The 21,098-nt window shown below is 43.7% G+C and overlaps 1 protein-coding gene across 2 annotated transcripts in view; it reads right to left on the bottom strand.

Annotated features, from left to right (window-relative positions):
- FAXDC2 (fatty acid hydroxylase domain containing 2) overlaps nucleotides 1–6,282 on the bottom strand; it is a 63,005-nt gene extending 56,723 nt beyond the window's left edge. The window contains exon 1 of one of the 2 annotated variants that reach the window (XM_040345092.1): nucleotides 6,178–6,282. The gene's annotated coding sequence lies outside the window, so the exon portion shown is untranslated. Of the gene's footprint in view, nucleotides 1–6,162 lie in introns of both variants that reach the window. The other variant, XM_040345093.1, reaches the window with a different exon arrangement.
- Nucleotides 6,283–21,098: the final 14,816 nt, after the last annotated feature.

Raw genomic sequence — 21,098 nt, 5'->3', positions numbered from 1 at the left:
CCTTTTGCCTTTAGGCCAGAATCACACTAGTGCAGTGTGAATTTCAGCTCTCTTATCTCTGCAGAGAGATAAGAGAAGTGTTCAGCAGATTAGCAACGTTTTAGATGCGAATTTGGAGACCTGGGAGAAGTTCCAGGTGAGAGGAGAGTGGGGGAGAAGTGTATTGAGCTGAATGAGAGAAATTCCTGAAGAGAACTGAACACATCTGCGAATTAGATGCGTACCCATAGAAGATAATGGGACTGAATTCGCACCTGAGCCGCACCGCAAGACATAAAAACCGCACACGGTTTGGCGGCAATGCGCAGTGCGAATGCATCGCACATATGTGAACCAGCCTCATTGAAAACAATGTATTTTGAAATGTCCTGCGAATTGGATGCGGTTTAAGTCGCACTCAATTCGCATAGGTGTGAACCTGGCCTTAAGGTATGTAAAAAAAAAAAAAAAACGGCTGTGGGTTTACTACCGCTTTAAATTATAGGTATTGGAATTTTCTTTGAAATTTGGCTGTTAGTGAACGTAACGAATACGAATTTATCCGAACTTACGAATTATCCTAAAAAACGAATGCCACATATAAACTAATGGAACGTAAAGAATACTAATGCATCTGAAGTTCGAATTATCGAAATAACGAATACCGCATCTATATGAATGGAACGTAATGAATTCAAACTAATCTGATGTTACGAATTATCGAAATAATGAATGCTGATCATAACGAATGATCTGATTAAAAAAAAACGAATAAGGCCCCTTTCACACTAGAGCTACTTCAAAGTCGCGTGATTTTGCCTCGATTATACCGCAATTTCGCGGCCGCGATTGTTTACGTGACTTCAGGAATGCCTGTGTAACTCGCCTCAAAGTTGGACCAAAGTAGGGACTACTTTGATGTAGGCACGACTTGAAGTCATACCAATATGAATGGTTGTCATTGGAAATCATGGGGAACGACTTGTCATGCTACTTTGCAAGTCATACAAGTGTGAAAGGGGCCTTAAACAAAAACTAATAAAAACACATTTTTCGGCAGTGCACATGTCTAGATAAGTATACATTTTTTTAACATATTTTGCTCCCTTTTTTTTTTTTTAAGTTGTAGATTGGCAATTTTACAATGTAGGTGGGTGGCCCACTATTTATAAGAATTATATTTTGGTGCACGATTCTTAAGCTTTCATGATTTAATTTCTACTCTCTTCTTGTCCCAGTAGGCATCATGGAACATGATGTGAGGGGAAATCCCCTTAAGAGGAACACAAAAAGCAATCAAACGCAACAGAGGTTCTTTCCCACTCTATCCAAAATTTAGAGAAAATAACAAGTGGGAAGTGCACTGTAGATGTACAATCTAGCAGCCGAAAAAAACTGCCTTATATACTGCAAAGGCTGTATGTGAGTATTAGCATAGCTTTGTTCATGAACACGCACGGCATATAAACTTGACAACAAATATTTTATAAGTACAGTGGAACCTTGGATTGCAAATAACGTGGTTAACGAGTGTTTCGCAATACGAGCACTGTATTTAGAAAAATCCTAACTCGGTTTGTGAGTGCTGTCTCACAAAACGAGTAGGATTCAGGCCAAAGCAGTGTGCAGTACCGCTTTTGGCCTGCATTGGGGGGGGCGCCGGAGATGAACGACGCAGATCGTAGCGGATCGGTGCTGTTCGGAGCTGTTCGGAAATGCAGGTTTGCCGAGGTCAGCCAAAGTGTCCTCGGGCCTTTCTGGCTGTTTCCGTGGCTCTTCGCCGCCCCCTCCCCCCAACTCTGACCACATGCGGTATTGCATGCCATTGAAGTCAATGCAGAACAAATTATTTTCATTTCCATTGACTTCAATGGGCAATCGCGCTTTGCTATGCGAGTACTTTGGATTATGAGCATTCTCCTTGAATGGATTATGCTCGTAATCTGAGGTTCCACTGTATTCCCCATATTTGATGGCTTCCCTGTGCTGCATTATAACATCAGCACTGGTGTAACTTTATTTACATGTATCTAGAGCAGGGGTCTCCAAACTTTCTAAACAAAGGGACAGTTTTTTGTCCTTCAGATAATAGGGGGGCCAGACTGTGACCAGCAGAAGTGGAAGTTTTCTTGGCATCAGTGGAAGTAAACATCACAATTGGTATTAAGTGGAGGAACAGTGCCCCATCATTGGTATCAGTGGGAGGAATAGTGTCCCTGTGTCAATGGGATGGTTGGTGTCAATGGTGCACCATTGTTGGTGTCAATGTGAAAAATGGTGCACCGTTGTTGGTGTCAATGGGAGAAATGGTGCACCATTGTTGGTGTCAATGGGAGAAATGGTGCACCATTGTTGGTGTCAATGGGAGAAATGGTGCACCATTGTTGGTGTCAATGGGAAAAATGGTGCACCGTTGTTGGTGTCAATGGGAGAAAAGGTGCACCATTGTTGGTGTCAATGTGAAAAATGGTGCACCGTTGTTGGTGTCAATGGGAGAAATGGTGCACCATTGTTGGTGTCAATGGGAAAAATGGTGCACCGTTGTTGGTGTCAATGGGAGAAATGGTGCACCATTGTTGGTGTCAATGGGAGAAATGGTGCACCATTGTTGGTGTCAATGGGAGAAATGGTGCACCATTGTTGGTGTCAATGTGAAAAATGGTGCACCATTGTTGGTGTCAATGGGAGAAATGGTGCACCGTTGTTGGTGTCAATGGGAGAAATGGTGCACCGTTGTTGGTGTCAATGGGAGAAATGGTGCACCATTGTTGGTGTCAATGGGAAAAATGGTGCACCATTGTTGGTGTCAGTGGGAAAAATGGTGCACCATTGTTGGTGTCCATATGAAAAATGGTGCACCGTTGTTGGTGTCAATGGGAGAAATGGTGCACCATTGTTGGTGTCAATGTGAAAAATGGTGCACCGTTGTTGGTGTCAATGGGAGAAATGTTGCACCATTTTGGTGTCAATGGGAAAAATGGTGCACCGTTGTTGGTGTCAATGGGAGAAATGGTGCACCGTTGTTGGTGTCAATGGGAAAAATGGTGCACCGTTGTTCGTGTCAATGGGAGAAATGGTGCACCATTGTTGGTGTCAATGGGAAAAATGGTGCACCGTTGTTGGTGTCAATGGGAGAAATGGTGCACCATTGTTGGTGTCAATGGGAGAAATGGTGCACCATTGTTGGTGTCAATGGGAAAAATGGTGCACCATTGTTGGTGTCAATGGGAGAAATGGTGCACCATTGTTGGTGTCAATGGGAAAAATGGTGCACCATTGTTGGTGTCAATGTGAAAAATGGTGCACCGTTGTTGGTGTCAATGGGAGAAATGTTGCACCATTCTGGTGTCAATGGGAAAAATGGTGCACCGTTGTTGGTGTCAATGGGAGAAATGGTGCACCATTCTGGTGTCAATGGGAAAAATGGTGCACCGTTGTTGGTGTCAATGGGAAAAATGGTGCACCGTTGTTGGTGTCAATGTGAAAAATGGTGCACCATTGTTGGTGTCAATGGGAAAAATGGTGCACCATTGTTGATGTCAGTTGGCAGAGTAGTGTCTCAAATCTGTGGGAGGAATAGTGGCAAGCAAAGGGCTGAATCTGGCACCTGGGCCGCAGTTTGGAGACTACTGATCTACAGCCAAAACGTTCTTTCTGGTTTTGTATAGAATTCAGAATTAAAGCCCCTGTTATATTTTTATTGACGCCCCCCGATGGGGAAATTCAACCTCTCTATTTGTCCTGGTTGCCATTGACACCAGGAGAGAAAGTGAGGAAAAATCCCAAATTTTGAGTTGTCACTGGAACATGGAATATGAGGTAAGGGTGAATATTCCAAAGGTGATGGCTGTTCCAGTTACAAGTGTTTAGGAGAGGATTTCCTTCACTTTGCATAGATTTCCTCTTACTTCCTGTTATGTCTATGGGAAACCCAACAGGAGTCCTAAAGTGACACTAAACTCTGGTTTAAAAGCAAATCTATTCAAATATATATTCTTATCTCAGAAAGGTACTTTTCATTGCCCTCGACCTCCTCCAACCTCCTGTATTTTGTATTGCTGCTACACTTATTCTCCATGGTCCCACTGTAGGAACACAGCCAGTCTCTTTTGCTTTCTTCTATGATCTGATGAGGAACTACGTACTATGAACTATGGCGTGTATAGAGCAGTGGAAATGAGCGCAACCTACGTGCACTGCTCGTTCCAAACAATGGAAGCCAGGAGGGAAAAGGAGAGATTCGGGAGCTCATGGAGGATGATAAAAAGAGGCAGATAAACATAGTAAGAAATTATTTTATGAAAAATAGTTTACAGACCCATTAGGTAGTAGATGTGTAAGGATTATACTTGAAGAATAAGGATATTGTTTAGTGTTAATTTAAAGTGCTTGTAAACGCTTACATAAACCAGTGAAGTGACTGAAGTAGAAATGTCACCAGAACACCATGGGTATCCAAGATTGGGTCCAAAGCTTTATTCAGCAATCACATCGTTACAGCAAACAGCAATGTTTCGGAGCCTCGCAGGACCCCTTCATCAGACATGCCTGATGATGGGGTCCTGCAAGCCCCCAAAACATTGCCATTTGCTATAACAATGTGATCCCATTGGATTTGGACCCAATTTTGGAGACCCATGGTGTGCTGGTGACATTTCTCGCTGTGATTGTTCACAGTTCCAGCCGGTATACATACAGCCACTCCTACAGGAACGTGTGCGTTGGGAATAGTGCAGTGAAAAGACTGGTTTAAAGTGATAAACAGAGATCAAACAAATCCTCCTACATAAGTTGTACCTGTTTATCTGCATTCTATCTCCTTTAAAGCCATTCATAGTGGAAAATTCATACATTTTGTCTGAGCTTTTAGAAAAGAGGGTATGGAGAGCTGAAGTCACAATCTGCAGAGCTTAGTAAGGATTGAAAGGGAGGGACACAGAGGGACCTCTACCCCCTTCACACAGCACACAGGAAAATAGCTGATGCCAGGGGCGGACTGACAACTCATGGGGCCCCCGGGCAATAGAAGATTATGGGGCCCCCGGACTTACAGATGGCCACCATGCCAGGAGGCAGTGCAGAGGCGGGGCAGCTAAAATTTCAGGATTTTCACATCAAAAGCATGACAGTGTCGGACATATCAGTGACAGATGTAAAAAAACACAGATTTTTACATACTGTCCCTGGTTTTACTGAGCCTGGCAACCCTGATGGAGCCCCCTAGTGGCATGGGGCCCTCGGGCAGTGCCTGAGTGCACGAATGGTCAGTCCGCCCCTGGCTGATGCTCTTATTTGAGACAAACACACACTATAAAGGTATATGCTTTGTCCATGTCTGAGGTTTACAACCACTTTAAATATTTTATGTAAACACCGATGTTTTGGCTTTACATACATTTGACAGGTGACAGCAAATTCATGAATAAGACATATTAGGGGCAGCCCATGGTAATGTCGGGAAAACTGCCATGACAGCTTTTGGTCGGTAAAAACGGCCGTGTGTATGCTCCATCGCAGTTTTCCCGACAGTAACATGTTCTCTTTTTTCCTGCCGGGATTCCTGGCGGTTTTTTAAGCCGGCAGTTTCCCTATGGGTAACACTGTAGTGGAGCATACACACGGCCGGGGTTTCCCGACCAAAGCTCTCATAGCAGTTTTTCTGTCGGGAAAACCGTCCATATGTAGGGGGAAAAAGCAACCGAGCAGGTTCTCGTTTTTCCCCTCGGTTTTCCCGGAAAACCAATCCTGTGTACAAGGCATCATGTTTAAAAATCCCAGCTGTGATGGGTGTTTGAGATTTGGAAAATTTAACCCCTGCAGGATTTCACATGACCAATACGGAGGCATCGGTAGCGATGGTGTCTGTTCAGCACTGGTCAGCTGACTGGCTACACAGAAGGCAAAGAATCTCATTGTGCCAAACAAGTGTTGTATGTTTTTGGACTCGCAATGATCTTTTCCTTGTCCTGGATTGTTAAAATAAATAAATAGGTAAACGAATTGTTAAATACATGCTCCTTGAATGCCTGTAAACACAATACAGGCTGCGTGTTCTACAGATACACTACAATGCTTGAATGTGACGCTGCCATAAGAGAAGTGCGGAGCCTTCTGACAGTAAAGGAATTATCTAAGTAGTTTTCTAACTTATGAAAGTGACAGATTTTGATTTCCATAGCGTACGTTTGTATTCCTTACCCCTGCTTCTTCCCTCTTCTCTTCTTGGAGGTTCAGTTTTCTCTGGGACAGACAGCTCAGCGTCTGTGCAGATCTTTATTGTTATATCTTTACACTGCCTCCCATTTCTTGTGTCAGTCCGACCACGCCTGCTTCTGATTCTGGGCCATAGAGCACAGAGCTGGAACGAAACCCTGTAACACCTCTTAAAGGGGAAGAGCCTACTTAACTCAACAAGCACCAACAATACTGTATTGGATTACAGTATTTAAAGTGGAACTGAAATGCAAAAACAAATAGCTCTTTTTTCTTTTCTTTTTTAATAGACTATGCATGTCTCTTCTGCTACAAATCTCCTTTCCTTTGTCCTGGCAGTTGTTCTGTGTTCACTGCTTGTAGTTAGGGTTGCCACCTTTTCTTCAAGTCAAACCGGAACACTTTAGCGGTGCACGGCAATTTATTTTTATAGTACAAACTATACATATATTTTGCTATTAAATAACATTTCTAATCATATGAAGTTAATAACAAGAGTCCCTTTTACATCAGAGTCCACAGAGTTCCCTATCACTGTAAGGGAGAACTCTGGGGCCTCTGACATAAGAGATGCCCTAAGAAACATGATTTAAGGGGAAACACTGTGAACTCTGATGTACGGAGAGGAATCTGATTTAAGGGGAAACACTGAGAATGCGGGTGTACAGAGAGGAATCTGATTTAAGGGGGAACACTGAAAACTCTGATGTATGGAGAGGATGCTGATGTGGGGGGGGGGGGGGACACTGAAAACTCTGATGTACGGAAAGGACTCTGATGTAAGGGGGAACGCTGAGAACTCTGATGTACGGAGAGGATGCTGATGTAAGGGGGAACACTGAGAACGCTGATATATGGAGAAGATTCTGATGTAAGGGGGAACACTGAGAACACTGATGTACGGAGAGGAATCTGATGTAAGGTGGAACACTGAGAACGCCGATGTACGGAGAGGAATCTGATTTAAGGGGGAACACTGAAAACTCTGATGTACGGAAAGGAATCTGATTTAAGGGGAAACACTGAGAACCCTGATGTACGGAGAGGAATCTGATTTAAGTGGGAACACTGAAAACTCTGATGTACGGAGAGGAATCTGATGTAAGGGGATACACTGAGAATGCTGATGTATGGAGAGGACTCTGATGTAAGGGGCAACGCTGAGAACTCTGATGTACAGAGAGGACGCTGATATAAGGGGGAACACTGAGAACGCTGATGTATGGAGAAGATTCTGATGTAAGAGGGAACACTGAGAACGCCGATGTACAGAGAGGAATCTGATGTAAGGGGGAACACTGAGAACGCCAATGTACGGAGAGGAATCTGATTTAAGTGGGAACACTGAAAACTCTGATGTACGGAGAGGAATCTGATTTAAGGGGGAACACTGAAAACTCTGATGTACGGTGAGGAATCTGATTTAAGGGGGAACACTGAAAACTCTGATGTACGGAGAGGAATCTGATTTAAGGGGGAACACTGAAAACTCCGATGTACGGAGAGGAATCTGGTGTAAGGGGAAACACTGAGAACGCTGATGTATGTAGAGGACTCTGATGTAAGGGGGAACGCTGAGAACTCTGATGTACGGAGAGGACGCTGATATAAGGGGGAACACTGAGAACGCTGATGTATGGAGAAGATTCTGATGTAAGGGGGAACGCTGAGAACTCTGATGTACGGAGAGGACGCTGATATAAGGGGGAACACTGAGAACGCTGATGTATGGAGAAGATTCTGATGTAAGGGGGAACACTGAGAACGCTGATGTACGGAGAGGAATCTGATGTAAGGGGGAACACTGAAAACTCTGATGTACGGAGAGGAATCTGATTTAAGGGGGAACACTGAAAACTCTGATGTACGGAGAGGAATCTGATGTAAGGGGGAACACTGAGAACGCTGATGTACGGAGAGGATGCTGATGTAATGGGGGGGGACACTGAAAACTCTGATGTATGGAGAGGACTCTGATGTAAGGGGGAACACTGAGAACTCTGATGTACGGAGAGGACGCTGATATAAGGGGGAACACTGAGAACGCTGATGTATGGAGGAGACTCTGATGTAAGGGGGAACACTGAGAACGCTGATGTATGGAGAGGAATCTGATGTAAAGGAGAACACTGAGAACGCTGATGTATGGAAAGGACACGCTGATACAAGGGGGAACACTGAGAACTCTGATGTATGGAGAGGACTCTGATGTAAGGGGGAACACTGAGGACTCTGGTGTAAAGGGTAACTCTGATGTAAAGGGTGCTCTGAGAACCCTGATTTGCCTTAGTGTACTCACTCAGAGGCAGGAGAGAGAAGGGGGGCGACTTCAGTCACAGACAGGGATGGATGGTGAGCTCACTCACCCCTTGGTAGTCAGCACCACTCATCCAGATGCATCTGAGGCTGCTGGACTTTCCGGCCCCAACTTTTCTTTTCTGAGGCACAGTGCCGGGTATTGGAGTGTGGGCAGACACAGAGGGGTAGGGGTGGGGGGGAAGAGGTGCAGATCGAGGCCTCTCTCCTCTCCCGTCTGTCTGTGTGTTTGGGGGGGGGGGGTTGTTAGTGTTGGCTTTAGGCAACATGAAAGACACTCAGCTTAGACAACTGCAGCCAGCAACCCTGCTGGGAGGCCACAGTCCAGTTTAAATCATGTGTCCGGGTTTCAGGCGGTCTGAAACTCGGACGCATGGTTCCAAACCCGAACTGTCCGGGTGAATCCTGGACAGGTGGCAACCCTACTTGTAGTGAGGTGCTGGGATAATGTGACTCTAGTGTGCATGCATGAGAATTACATTATCAATGGCTGGAAAAAGAAGCTGATAGAAGAAGCGGTGGAGAAGAAGCCAGTATCAGCAAGTGGGAGCGCAGACCTGTTATCTTTGGAGGGGTACAAATTAAAGTGATTTTTTTTTACCTTCATGCATTCTATGTGCTGCTTATTAGCAGGTTTTTGCTCTGGAAGCTTGTTGTATGCAGAGAATACTTTACTTTCATGGAGGAATATCAGAACATGTCTTACAGCATGGAACAGGAAACAGGAACATAAACACAAACAAGTATACAGAGCATAGAGAAACAATACATCCTGTTATATCAGAGAATATATGCACTATAAACTATAATACTACAGTGCCACCTGCTGGCATAGACAGCTATAATGCATGTACACAGTCACAGTATGCAAGTAGATTGCTGTTTCTTTCCAACACTACTTCCCCCACAGCCCCCCTAATACTTACCTAAGCCCCCTCTCAATCCAGCGATGTCCTGGGACATCTTCTCATTGTCTGAGAGAGCAGCGGGCTCCATTGGCTCCCATTGCTGTCAATCACAGCCAGTGAGCCAATGAGAAGAGAGTGAGGGCGGGGCCCAAGCCACGACTCTAAGTGTCTTAGGAAGGGAGCTTGCACCAGTGCCCCCATAGCAAGTGGCTTGCTATTGGGGACATTGGTCAAGGGGGAGGAGCAAGGAGCTCCAGAGGGGGACCCAAGAAGAGGAGGATCAGGCTCTGTGCAAAACCACTGCACAGAGCAGGTAAGTATAACATGTATAGTATTAAAAAAAAACTTTAATGTCACTTTAAAGTGGTTCTAAAGGCAGAAGGTTTATTTACTTTATTGCGTCCTATGCATTAAGATACAAAAAACTTCTGTGTGCAACAGCTCTCCCCCAGCCTCCTAATACTTACCTAAGTCCCATCTCGATCCAGCGATGTTGAATGAGAATCTCGGCAGCAGCGGGCCCCATTGGCGCTCGCTGCTGTCAATCAAAGTCAGTGAGCCAATGAGGAGAGAGAGGGGGCAGGGCCAGGCTGTGGCTCCACGTCTGAATGGGCACACAGAGCAGCGGCTCGGCTGCCCTCATAGCAAGCTACTTGCTTAGGGGGCACTCGGCAGGAGGGTAGGGGCCAGGAGTGCCAGCGATTGACATGAGAAGAGAAGGATCTGGGCTGCTTCGTGCAAAACCACTGGACAGAGCTGGTAAGCAAGACTTTAATGTACCATACCTTCCAACCGTCAATGATTTCACGGGAATGTCACGTGATTCGCGCTAAATCCCACGGTCCCGCGAGCAGTGCCATTGTCCCGCGATTTTGCCTGAACATACCCCCCCCCCCGCGCGATTACCGCTATTTGCGCTAAATCCCTTGGTCCCGCGATTGGCGACAAACCCCCCCCCCCGCTCAACAACTCCAAACCACGGAATCCCCCCCCCCGCTCAACAACTTTGATCCACTGAACTCCCCCCCCCCGCTCAACAACTTTGATCCGCGGACCCCCCCCCCCCTGCTCAACAACTTTGATCCGCGGACCCCTTCCCCTCAACAACTTCGTTTGGGGGGTATGCTCATTTGTCTCTCATTCTGAAGTTGAAAAGTTGGGAGGTATGATATACCTTTATGCTCACCACACACGTTACAGTATGATTGTATAATCGCCTTTAGATCATGTAGTCATGTAGGCTGCCATGGCCAACCTCTCCTTTTGAGAGGAGATGGCTGTCATGTTTATCTCATGGGTCCCATACTTCCTAAACCTTTGACCCAGAACTTGTATAGAGATAAGGAATTGTAATAGTTTTCTGACACTTAAAGCAGAGTTCCACCCAAAAGTGTAACTTCCGCCCTGTTGTCTCCTCCCCCCTAAGATGCCACATTTGATACCTTTCGGGGGGAGTGGATACCTGTCTTTGATAGGTATCCTGTCCCCATTTCCGGGAGATCTCGCTGCAGTGAATTACGCCAGCAGCTCGGCACCCTCCCCCTCCCTCCTTCTGCCCCTGCCACTGGGCCAGTAGGAGAGAGGAGTTGTGCCTCACGCATGCGCAGTGGAGTTCCTGGTGTGAAGCCGTAAGGCTACACTGCTGGGTTTCCTTACCCGCAATGGTGGCGGCAGCACCCGACAGCTAATGGAAATATTAGCTGTGGTGCCAACATCGCTGGACTCGAGGAGTGGTAAGTGTCCTATTATTAAAAGTGAGCAGCTGCAGTATGTGTAGCTGTTGGCTTTTATTTTCTACAGAGATTGGTGGACCCCTGCTTTAAGCCTATTTCCCAACTTTTATTAGAAAAAGTATGTAGGCATAGGACAACCCCCCACCATGCCGCCTGAACCCCCAAACATTATAAAAAAAAACTAACACCCTAGAGAATAAAATGGCGGTCATTACAATACTTTTTGTCACACAGTATTTGCGCAGCGGTCTTACAAGCGCACTTTTTTTGGAAAAAATACTATTTTTTTAATAAAAAAATGGCGTCAAACTTTTACCCTTAAAAATCTCCATAGGCGACATTTAAAAAAAAATTCTACAGGTTGCATGTTTTGAGTTACAGAGGAGGTCTAGGGCTGGAATTATTGCTCTCACTCTAACATATCATAGCGATACCTCACATGTGTGGTTTAAACACCGTTTTCATATCCGTATGTATGCGTTCGCTTCTGCGCGCGAACTCGTCGGGACGGGGCGCTTTAAAAAGCGTTATTTTATTTATTTTTACACAGTTTAAAAAAAAAAAAAAATTGGATCACTTTTATTCCTATTACAAGGAATGGAATAGAAAAAAGCATGACAGGTCCTTTTAAATATGAGATCTGGGGTCAAAAAGATCTCTGATCTCAAATTTAGACTAAAATGCAATAAAAAAAATGCTATGGTATGGAGACGGGTGGGGGCCATCTTGCCCTCACTCATATCCATAACAAGCAGGAGACAGGACCCGATCGCCTACGCCGCTACCGACGGCTCCGGTAAGCGGCGGGAGGGGGGCCCCTCTCCTTCCGCCAATAACGGTGATCTCGCGGTGAATCCGCTGCACAGACCACTATTATCGTAAACCGGACCGCCGTCTGAAGAGATGGATACCTGGGTTATGGCAGCTAGCTGCTGCCATAACAGGGATATCCCCCTTCATAGTGCTGACGTATATAGTCGTGCGGGGGTCCGGAAGTGGTTAAAGGGGAATTTTTTTACCACTAATATTCCTCTATATTGGCTTTTGAAATTTACAAATGCAACAATTTAGAAATTGGATGAAAGGTCTAGCAATGGGAAACACTTTCTGAAAGATAAAAATTGCATTGTATATAACTTTTATATACAACTATATAGATCATACCAAAATGAGGGACAAATGAAGAGGAAGGAGGGACAGAGGTACTTTGTTCAAAGTCAGGGACAGTCCCTCGAAATCAGGAACAGTTGGGAGCTATGCTTATGTGCAGGATGCTTATACCAGTTCTCTGATTTTAAAGTAATTGACTCCAGACACAGACAGGCATAGGCGTGCGCACAGGGTGTGCCATCTGTGCCTGGGCACACCCTAATCACCCATGTGGTGCACAGTCCCCCTGTTGTGACCCCTGAAATGTCACCAAAGCCCCCTAACGGGGCTCCTAAAAAGGCTTGAATATTTTTTTTATTATTAAAAAACAAAAATTGTAAAATATAATACAAAGTAAAATAATAAAAATAAAAACTACTGTCACTGTCCACTGCTCTACTGACACCATCAGTATATATAAGCATACACACACCCATGTGTGTTTGAGCTTTGGAGTGCACACCCTAATGCAATAGGCTGCACACACCTGTGCAGACAGGCAATTAGCATATGGTGGTCTGTGGTGTTTTCTCAAGAGTAGTATACTGTAAAGAGACCCTGTCACCCTTTCTTGCCCATTCAGAGTAAAATGACAAGGTATGGTCAAAGCCCATCCACCCCCCCCCCCACCACCACCACCATATAGTCATGTTTACAATGCTCTTCCACTGTCCTATGTGCTTCCGGGTATGGGGGAAAATATGAAATCCCCCCATTATATAGTGCCTAAGCCTAGTAGCCAATCACTAGGGGTGATATCACTGCTCCCTTTAGGATTAGGCACCAATGAGACCAGATATTTTGCAACAACAGAGGAAAGAGCCACAGGGAAGCGCTATAAAGATAAGTAGATCTTGTCGCTTTTTCCTGATTAGAAAGGTGATAGGGTCTCTTTATGTCCATAATGACAAACAACACACTAAATATTCCCACCAGTCAAACATAAAAATGTTCAACTACTGTGTATTCCTATTTCCTTCCAAGAGTATGTGTGATACCCTTTTTGATGCGTCGTCAGAACTACACTTCCAGTGTAAACATACGTGGTTAAGTGTCTTTGCCTAGAAGGTGTACTGTGTGCAAACAAATGTATGTGAGTAATAAACGTCTATTTGATTTAAAAGAATAAAAATAAAAATGTTGCATGACAATCCACATACCTAGCTAATGCCTCTTTATGCAGAATCCTATGCTTCTTTTATTAATTAATAGGATAATGTTTTTACTTTTGTGATCCATACCCACTGCAATCTTTTGGCAGCACAGTACAGGATGACTGTCAGGAGACTGCAATCCTATCCACTCTAAAAGCCCTGCAAATTCTGAATGTAAGGTGTCACAGAAAATAATATAAAACTTGGATTGATGTACGGTAACCTGAATGGTCAATCTGGCTTTAGGAAAGTGGTAATGGTAACCTACACCTAACATGTAAAATAATGTGTTTTCTATTATTATAGTCATATAGTACCTAAAGGGTTTGTCAACCCACATGTCCTACTTTATATAATATGCTCTGTGTCCTAAGGATATGTCCCCCTGTGTGTGTGTTAAATAAAAAACGCTGATCAGTGGTCACGTAACACGCTGCATCTCTCCTTTCCCCATCTGACAGATGCAGCGCTCAAATTTTTGCTGTCCAAATTTTTGCTGTCCAAATTCCAACAGAAAATGTGCAATGGAGCCTACACGTGGTCAGAATTTCCAATTAAAAGCTCACATAGAACTTTTCTTGTCGGAAAATTCCAATCGTGTATACGCGGCATTAGAAGACAGAGCAGATTATATAAAGTAAGACATGTTATTAAAGTAGCAGTGGGGGGGCAGGAGTGGGCATGACACAAGAGCCGACAGGCAGGGAGGGGAGGGGGGAGGAGGACACAAGAGCAGAGAGGAGAGTAACGGAGTCACGCAAACTGACCACGGTGTCAGGGCTCAGCAGCCATGATTACCGTGGTCAGTTTACATAGGGGAGGGGAGAAATTGGCCAGATCGGCCAGGTTTTTTAGGTGTTACAGGGGTCCAAATGACAAAGGACAAGCACTCTGCTTTACAACATGCTTTAAAGGAGCAGGATCCATCTTTTTTTTGGGGGGGTTAACATACGCTTTAATATTAGCTTTCTTAAATGTGTATAACTTTTAGGGTAAATGTTCATGATTATATTAAAACATGTCAATCATCTCCTTGCCAATAAGTTTCTACACTGTGCTTTTAAAAAAAACTTCTTATGTTCAATATATAAACGTGAATGTCTATGATTGGTCGCATCTAATTTTGTGCATCAGCTCTAGCCATAACTGTTTATGCAGAGATAATAAGCTTGTAGTTTCTATTTACTGCAACTAAATTATTCTATCACGCTAAAGTGTGATTAATGATCCAGTGCTAAATGACAGGTCCTCATCAATGCTGGGTTGTAGGTACATTACTAGATTCAGATTGACCTTTTCTAATGTTAGCCCTGAAGTAGAGAAAAGGTTGATTGACTCTTGGAGAGGAGGACTTGGAACTGAAGGATTTCGCTGCCAAGCTCAGTGGATTTACTCAGAAATATTTTTGTTACCAAAGAAACCAAATAGCTCAAAGTTTTACTCTGTGTTAAATTATGTTCACCTGGGCAGACTCAAGGTATTCATTAATACAGAAAAAAGCACTGGGAATTTTTTTTTTCTCTTTTCCTTTCAAAAATAGACCTATAATAATATTGTGAATCATATTACCCACTGTCCCACTCCTATCTTAAAGTAACTGTGGCATTATTATAAAAATTAAAAACCACAAACACTCTGCAAAAGAAAAACCTTCACACTCCCCTGTCTTGCTCGTTTGAGGAATCTCTGCCCACTTGGAGAGCAAGGCCACTATGAGAATCTTGAACTCTGACACATTTACGAGTGCGTTGGATGCTTCTGTCCTCACTCATTGCTTTGGTTACACCTGCTGGCCTCTACATTGTTACAGGCAGTGCTTTAAGTGGGCCAAAAGAGGTGCCGGTACTCTATTAGGCGCCGGTGCTCCCCCCCCCCCCTCAATACTGAACACGAAAATACCATTAGAAAGTACTCTGAAAAAGAGCTACTGTAGAAAGAGTGACATACGTGAGTGTGTGTCAGTACACACACACTGAGCAGTGACCTGTCTACACTGACTAGTGACCTGGCTACACTGACCAGTGACCTGGCTACACTGACCAGTGACCTGGCTACACAATCACTGACCCTGACCTACATACATAATCACTGACCCTGACCTACATACACAATCACTGACCTACATACACAATCACTGACCCTGACCTACATACACAATCACTGACCCTGACCTACATTGTAGACTCATTCATCTCATTAGTTTCTTCATATTACATTGATCCTGGAACAAATGAAAACATTTAAGTGTCATTCTGCACACTCTAACACACTGGCTCAACTTTTTTATATAATATTTGATGGATAGCACACTGGCACAGCTTTAATTTAGGATGCACACTGGCACAGCTTTAATTTAGGATGCACACTGGCACAGCTTTAAATATAAGAATAGCAGCCCACTGGCACAGCTTTATATACCATTAGTATGGATCACACACTGACAGTGTGTGACATTCATTAAAGCGGCTGTATACCCAGAAAAAAAAAACTGCGCTGTGACTGGCCGAAACGGCGATGACGTCACTACCGCGCCTACGCACGGAATGCCACGATCCCCGCACATGCGCACATTTCCGGCACTTTTCGGCAGGCTCCCATTCAAAAGCCGGCGCTCAGTGCACCTGCACCGTTGTCTATGGCGCACATGCGCCGTAGACATCGGTGCCCGATTTTCTGCAAATATCTCCTTAACCATATAGGTTAAGGAAATATTGCAAGCACCTACAGGTAAGCCTTAATGTAGGCTTACCTGTAGGTGCAATTGGTTCAAAAGGGCATACAACCGCTTTAAGTATATATACATAGATATAATTCCATAGGCCATGCATTGGGATATGTAAGAAAGGAATATGGGACTTTAAATGAGGCAATTGACTTGTGGAGGTAGAGTGGTTAGTAAACATTTATTTGTATCAATAGTATGAAACAGGTAAAAAAGTATTTGCATATATATATACATACACATGCACACATGGCATACACATAATGAATACATATTTGTCAGCTTGGCAGCACAGTGATAGTGGATATTGATAAAATGTAATACAAGGTATTTCCTATTAGAAGGCATTGGTACACCATATGCAAAAGAGCTGCTGTAAGATAGACACACATACACATTACTATATAGAATGGAAGGGATCCGGGTGATTCTAGAGCAGTACACACCTCATCCCAGAAGTAAATGATAAAATTGGCGGAGGAAAGTGGGATTTTCTCTTTCACCCAGAACCACACCCATCAAAGGGGTAAGTGAACCCAATCTCCTTACTCTTTTTCCACAGAGCACCTCGGCCATCAATCCCAAATTGGCCCCAATTTTTTTAGTGAAGACCCCAGACCACCCCCCTAACCCTACGTTGATGATAACGTTATCCCAACACCCGACTCAATTGCCCAACTAGAAGTTGTTAACCTTTCTTCAATCAATCACTTTATCCAAAGATGAAATTGACGTTCTAAAACTAGGTTTAACGTTTTGTCCATTTCAAATGATTAAAGGACATACATCTTTTTTTTTTTTTTTTATGGAGCTATGGGTGGAGTGGAAGGTCACACTGAATCGGGGGCATTGCTTGCCCCCCCCCTTTGGGGGGTGTGTGTGTCCCTGGTGTGACCTTCCCCCCGCCTCCATCCTACAAACCCAAATCAAAGAGCTTTCCGCTCCTCAGTAAAAATGCCAGTATTTGGGGTTTGGTGGAACACATCACTAGAGAGATTGAGAAACTTGATCTTACCTCTGAGAATTCTGTCAGTAACCTTTCTCGCAATCATAAAAATAGCCCTGAAGTCTCTTCAAAGCAACACCCTTATTGTAATTAAACCAGCGGATAAGGGAGGAAATGTAGTGGTCATGAACACACATGATTACAAAGATATGTGTCAAAAATATCTCACAAACAGAGAATGGTACCAACCCATATCAAAATTTGTAATCAACAACTTTAATTTAGAGTTCCATTCTTTAATTACAAAAGCTTTTCAACAAGGACTTATCGACAAAGACAGATGGAATTATCTCAATACGAAAGAACCAAAAATAACTACCTAAGTCCATGACTAGCCCTCTGGGCAGGCCGGTTGTGTCCGGATGTCAAAGTCTCACTGAGAATGCCAGTGCACTTGTCGATAAGTACCTGTGCCCTCATGTAACGTCTTTGACCTCTTACATAAAAGAAACGATCGAAGATATAGAGCGTTTGTATAACGCCATTTCCCACGCCAAGGGAATTGAAGTTGTGCAAAATCTCCTAAAGGGGCGGGGCAGCTCTGCACACCAAAATAACTTGTTTATTTTGGAACTTCTAAATTTCATTTTGACTCCTAACATCTTTCTTTCTGGATCTTCCCACTACCTCCAGGTGCAGGGGGTTGCAATGGGGACCAAATGTGCCCCATTGTATGCCAACCTTAACTTGGGGGGGTGGGAAAAGGAACTGTTTTCACGTGAGGACATATCGATGTGCCTGTCCCACGTCATATTGTGGTACAGGTACATCGATGATGTCCTACTTCTTTGGTCTGGTACCAGGGCCGATTTAACCTATTTCATGACAATACTGGGTAAAAATTCTTTTAACCTCAAAGTCAACAATGCATCAACTTCCTCAATCTGAAAATATTGATTGATAAAGACGGTCTCCTTTATCCATCACTCTACCGTAAAGCTTCATCCGGGAACACTATTCTTCATGCCTCTAGCGGGCACCCTCAGACACTTATAAAAAGTATTCTATACAGTCAGTATGTCAGACTAAAAAGAAATTGTGCTTGAAAAGAGGATTACGAAATAGCAGCAAAGGGTCTATAACAATAGACTAAAACAAAGAGGCTACAGCCCTACACTTCTGAAAAGAGCCTACAATAAGTCTTCTTAACATGTTATAAAGGATTTAATCTTTCCCACTAAAACTCAAACCACTTTACAACCTGTTCAGATAATCAAGCAATATTGCAAGCATTATCCACATTTCCATAATGTCTTAACCCAATTTTTGCCTTTGCTGTTAGCGGACAGCTCTGCCCAGAAATATATAAAAAAACAGCATTAGATCACATATCGACGTGCTCCCTCCCTCAGGGATAGATTGGTTTGTAGCCATTTCGACCCTGGGGCAGTGAACATGCCTAACAAACAGGTACCTTTTCCTGTAACAAATGTGATATTTGTTATTTCATTTTAAATGGCCAGACTGTTCTCTTTCCCAATGGTCTCACGCACTCTCTTCATTACAAAGTGTCTTGTCAAACAATTGGAGTAGTGTATTTAGCTAAATGTTTATGTGGTAGTAATATAGAACAATACCCATTCAAAAGAGTGGGCAAATCGGACTTTAAGGCTTGTGGAAGTATAAAAGAATATATTTTATTACATAAATTTACAAAATGTACACTAACAATGGTATAATGGAATGCAACTCATTACAATCACAATACAACCATCCGGAACAAAAGAATAGTGAATGAATCCTATTGAAGTCGCCTACGCGTTTCACCGTGGGGCTTCCTCAGGACGAAATGAACAGGATTATTGCTACTATGTAGCTATAGTTTTCACAATCTGATACACAGCGGTGGATATATCCATCCAGGATAGCTCCAAGGATAGATGAAATATCTACCAATGATAGGAGATAGTGTAAAAATCGCGTTTAAAGATCGATGATCAATGGTCCAGGCCAACTGTGTCTATGGTGACATGAGCGAATATGCACTTCAATCCCTAGACAAAGGAGGCGTATCAGGGGTAGAGGTACAGGTAACCAAATCCCTTGAAGGTCCACTAAGGGACTTAAAGCTGGGGCAAAGGACAGCTCATGGATGCAAACATAAGGTTGTCCAACATTAAAGGAATAACATCTCCTGTATAACAGAGATCGTCTGGCAACACACTTTGTGTACATGTAGCGTCCGTGTATGCCCCAGGGTCACAGCCTGTGCTGAGTACTTTATGTGGTAGTTTCTACATAGGAAAGACTAAAATACCTTTTTATAAATGCATTAAAGACCATCTTGTCCCTATCTATAAACAACTAATGACCACAGCTATGAGCCGTCATGTGGGTCTTAAACACAATTTCAAGGCTAGCATGATTAAAGTCACAGCTCTCGAGCATGTACCTATACATGCAAGAGGCGGTGGTATTGATCGCACACTTTTGCAGCTTGAGACTAAATGGATTCATAAATTACACGCCACTCGTTACCCTGGCTTAAATAAATACATCAGTTTTAAATCCTTTCTCTAATGTTATACAACTAAGATCCAGCTTTATTAGGGTTTATTCTGCTCTTGACCCATTTATATCCTTCATGATCCCTATTTTTCTTCTTTATTTTAAATATGTATTCTCTATCTACTATCTACTTTTCTACATATTTTTCTACCATACTTATATATCATCTCATTTTTAAGTGACTTTCCTGTTCTTTATATGAGACCCCCCTTCACTGTATTTATGGCAACGGGCCATAAATGACTGGTGTTTTATTACTGTATGGGCCTTTCTCCTTTCTCTCTTTCTTTCCTTTTCGACCTTCCCCTTTTCCCTCCTTCTATTTTTCCATTTTCCCACTTTCTCTTTCCCCTTTCATCTTATTCCTTAATTTTCCCTAATTAATGATATTTATGTGTTTCCAATGTCATTATATACGAATATTGTGGTATTCTGTACAGTGCTATATACTTTTCTAATGATGATTTATTTTTGGAAAATAATTTTCTCTTTAAAATGCATATATTGGTACTTTATTACTCTTAACTTTATTGGTATGTGTGTGCTATCCTGCCCCGGCCTCCAATCGGGGCGCCCATCTTCCCACCTCTCCTCATCCTTGTGCCACCCCCGGGGCAGGTTCACCCTTGTTGGTGTGGCGCATGGTGAGAAGTTTCCCCGGTTGAGACATCCTTGGGTAGTGTCAAGGACGACGGGAGCTCCTATCTTCCTTTTCTTCCCTTTCACTCATTTGGGGGCCTGTTTTATCGAGGGCCTGGTGTCTGGTTGCATGGACGCCCAAGGGCTTAATTTCTATGATGCCCGACCTATGCCGTCATTTCACTTGCATTCCAATGAATCATCACTGGTCTGCTGCGATCTATCCAGCCCCGCCCCACTCCTCCCAGATCTCTGTGCTGTTTACCGGCTGGCCACACCCGGTGGCGTCACTTGACTTGCCTTGGAGGTTGGCTTTTGCTGACGTCACGGCAATGCTCTATCTAGCCGCCAGCGGTTCTGGGGATTGTAGGCCTGGCGGCACGGCCCCGTTTGGCGCATGTGCAATGGGCATCTCCCCGTCAATGCTCGCTCGGTGACGTCACACGCCCGAGCGAGCGGGGGATATAAAATGCCAGCTGTTTACCAGCACAACTTCGCTGGAACACGGGGGCAACCACTTGTTATATGTTTCTCTCTCAGGTAACAATTTTTTAGCCTCCATTTTAGCTATTATAGCACTCAAATCTCTCCTCTCTATTTTACATTCATACTGTTCATTTTTTGATGCCTTATCTGAAATTTCCCTGAATAGCCAGGTGAGTCCTACGTGTTGGGCATACCAAACCTCTTCTTTATCATGATACGATATGACCATTAATAAGTATAGCCATTATGCTATGTTGCAAAACAGATTATAGCGCACACATGCAA

The sequence above is a fragment of the Rana temporaria genome, chromosome 3 (genome assembly GCF_905171775.1).
Source record: "Rana temporaria chromosome 3, aRanTem1.1, whole genome shotgun sequence".
Taxonomy (NCBI): Eukaryota; Metazoa; Chordata; class Amphibia; order Anura; family Ranidae; genus Rana; species Rana temporaria.
Note: the sequence above shows the minus strand (reverse complement) of the source record. Positions and strands in the feature narration are given on the sequence as shown.